This window comes from Nannospalax galili, unplaced genomic scaffold (genome assembly GCF_000622305.1).
Source record: "Nannospalax galili isolate Female #2095 unplaced genomic scaffold, S.galili_v1.0 scaffold17968, whole genome shotgun sequence".
NCBI lineage: Eukaryota > Metazoa > Chordata > Mammalia > Rodentia > Spalacidae > Nannospalax > Nannospalax galili.
In genome coordinates this window covers 1-3,664 of record NW_008358246.1, presented here as the reverse complement: position 1 = coordinate 3,664, position 3,664 = coordinate 1, and the positions used below count along the sequence as shown (strand labels likewise).

The 3,664-nt window shown below is 42.5% G+C and overlaps 1 pseudogene; it reads right to left on the bottom strand.

The window, feature by feature from the left end:
• Positions 1–450: 450 nt before the first annotated feature.
• LOC103724469 lies at positions 451–1,325 on the bottom strand (annotated as a pseudogene).
• Between the last annotated feature and the right edge of the window lie 2,339 nt (positions 1,326–3,664).

Here is a 3,664-nt window from a genome sequence, read left to right as displayed (position 1 = left end):
TCAAAGAGAATGACCTGCTTCCTAGAATTATTAAGAAATTAATGGGTCATGCATGACTATCTGTATGGAGGGCAGACATTATACAGACATATATCAGGGTCTGGACAACAACTGAGCCCATGCAGGGGAAAGGTTCAGGACTTCCAATATATAGCCAGGTGATTTAAATCTCATTCTAGACTAAAATATTTAGGGTTAAGCTCAGCTACTAAAGTTCTTTAGTAGTAAACATTCTTCAGAATTTGCAGCTAGAAAATAGTGTTGAATTCAGAGATGAGTCCTAAATCACAGTGATCATTATTAAAGTGGTTCCTTAAAGGACAGTCGAGAGAGAGCAGAGAGAGAGAGAGAGAGAGAGAGAGAGAGAGAGAGAGAGAGAAATATATGCACTGATTTTTTTCACTCTGGCAGTCTGTGCACCCTTAGCAACAATGGAACTTTGTGGTACTGTTATCTATCCATTGTCAGAATCTTTCTCCCACCCAGAGTTCTCCAAAGTGATGCCTTGACTTCCCTGTTCCATAAAGTTTTGATAATGTGGTTTACCATAGATGTCACCACTGTGTATAAGAGGGCAAGGAGGTTATCCATTCCTGGTGAGTAGCTGGACTTGGGCCTCAAGTAGGTGACAGATCACAAGCCACTGAAGAGTGTTGCTACAAGTACCCGGCAGGGGAGGGCATCACCATCACTGCAGCTAGAATTCTGCCATAGGAAAGAATGATCAGTAAAAAGGGACTGGAAATGGAGACGACTGCAGCCATAAACACTGCAGCCTCATTATGGGAGAAGAAGTGGTCTATATCACGGGGCCCACAGAAGTCCAGGGAGAAAACGAAATTGGTCTGTATCAAGCCTATGTATCCCATTACCCAAGACACCATGGCCAGTTGGGCACACACCCCATGACCCATTCTTTTCATATAGTGCAGTGGGGAGGATATGGCCATGTAGCAGTGAAAAGCCATGGCTGTGAGGAGGCAGCACTCATTGAGGCCTAAGATTGAGAAGAAAAACATTTGTGTAGTACAGCCCTCCTGAGAGATCATTCTGGCTTGGATCACAAGGCTCTGTAGCATCTTGGGTATGACCAAGCACGTGTAGCCAATCCCCAGGAGAGACAAGTTGGCCAGAAAGAAGTACATGGGGGTGTGGAGGCCTGGGTTGGTCAGAGTATTGAGCCCATGGCCCATCAGGGACACCAAGATCATGAGGAGGATGAGGGTGAACAGCAGGAAGCACTCTCCATGGACCTCCGAGAACTTGGCACATGCAAAGTGTTTGACAGACACTCTGTTCCCCTGCCACAGAGAGCAGATGATCTCCTGTGGATGAGGAAATGTATTTTAAATCTTGTATGTGTGAGAGTGTGGGTGCATGTCTGTGCATATGTGTGTGGGGGGTGGGTGGGTGTGTAATGTATGCACATAAATGTACACCTTCTGGGATCACTGCTTGCAATGATCACATAGTTAATTTGTCCTTTGATTGAACATGAACTTTGGAAGTATGCCATAAGTCATTATGTAGAACAGGCTGGCTGTGATCTCACAGTGATTGATCAGCTTGCCTCTACCTCTCCAGTGCTGCAACACCATGGCTGGCTGTCCCTGATATTATCAATTCTTCATTAAATCCAGAGTTGTGTTCCCCAAAGACACCATCGGACAAACATATATACAAGTAGCCAGCGACAGGACAGTCTTCAGAAAGCACTCAGAACAACTGCACCCAGTTTCTGTGGTTGTATTTTCTGTACAAATTTTGTAAAAATTCAATTTTAAGTCACAAAACTTTATATTACTATGACTATCTCTCTGTAAGTAACACAGTGAATATCTTCATCGATAAAAAATGGTGAAACTATGTTCACAGCACTGAATATCTCCCCAGTTCTCTCCCACTTCTCTCTCTATTTCTGTGTTTATGTGTACGTATGTGTGTGTAGGGTCTTTGTATATATGTGTTAGTATATCTGTGTGTGTGTATGTGTGTGTGTTCTGAGGGAGGGTTATAAAACTGAAGTTTATGTCCTAACAGAGTTGGATAGCTTTAGTGTCAACTTGACTCACCTGGGTAGAGGGAGCTTCTGTTGGTGAATTGCCTCCATTGAACTGGCTTGTGGACACATTTTTGGGGCATCTTCTTGACTGTTGAGTGATGTGGGAGGGCCCAGACCACTGTGTGTGGTGCCACCCTTGGGAAAGTGGCCCTGTATTGTATAAGAAAGCAGGTTGAGCAGGGGCCAGGAAAGAAGCTGGTAAGCACCATTCCTCACTGACCTGTGCTTCATTCAGCTCCTGACTCCAGGTTCCTTCGCTGAGTTCCTACCTTGGGCTCGCTGATGAACTGTGTCCTGGGAGATGTAAGCAAAATAAATCCTCTCCTCCTCAAATTGGTATTGGTTAGAGTGTTTATCACAGCAATGGAGAAACAAACTAGAACAAACACTTTGTCCAAATACTGTCAATTTTTAAGTAAACTATTCTGCACACCTCACCAGTATCCAATAGTTTTCAGCATTCAGTATCAAATAACAGGGTTTTTTTGGTGTGTATTGGAGTTACAGATGATTTTGTGGAATAATTTGAATTTTCTTCCAATTATTTACTTAGATACTTAGATATGGATGATACATGATGAACTGTTAGAAAGGCCAAGGCACCTCTTGTTTTTCTCACTTGTTCATTTTCCCTATAAATCATTATCTTGAATTCTCAAAATATTAACTAAACAACAAAGAATTTAAAAAATCCTTCTTTCCTACTAAGATAATCAGTTTTATTTTGAAGATTTAAGTTTGGGATCTGAGTTTCAGAACTAAATCTTGGAACATGCAATTTTTTTGTTTGCTTGTTTTTTGTTGATTGGTTTTTGACAGGGTCTCCTTAGTCTCAGCCCACCTGGAAGTCACGGTGTGAACCAGGGTGGCCTTGATCTCTCAGAGATCCACCTGCCTCTACCTCCCCAGGGTTGGGACTAACGGTGTGAGCCACGATGCTGGGTGTGGAACATGCAACTTTTAATGGTACTTACATTGATTTTCATTTGGCTCTAAAATATATATCAGTAAGAGATATTCATGTTGCTTCTGTCAAATTTAACTCAGTATTTAATGAGGACACAGAAAATGATTTTATGGAAACTCATAAACCCATCTTCTTTCTTATAAACAGAGCTCAGAGCATTTTTTCTTAGTGGTGGTTGGACAACAGACTCTCTTCGGTTCAACTGTGGTGTGCTGCATTAGAGACAATGCTCCCAGGAAATGCTTTAACCAGCACAGGTCCCTCTGGGCATTTTCTCTTTGGGATTTCAACTCCCAGTGCTCTAGTCAAGGAAATCAAAACAGATTCTTTGTCCAAAAACCGAAGTTTTTCTCATATAAGGACCTCTAACTTCTTATGCTGAATGTTCTAAATTTCTGGTTCAGGATACAAATCACTACATTCCTCTAATCAGGGCTGTCTTTTCTATGGTAGTGATAATCAGGGCTTCTATGTGCTGCTCTCCTAACATGAAAAAGTGGGTCCGAATCAGGTACAAGCACTGTTTCTTCTGGTGGCTTCAAGGAGACCAATACCAGACATCAGGTCATATGGGTCTGAGGCAAAGGGAACTGTAAGGGGAATGTGGACAGACTCAGGACAGGAGTGAGCAGGGT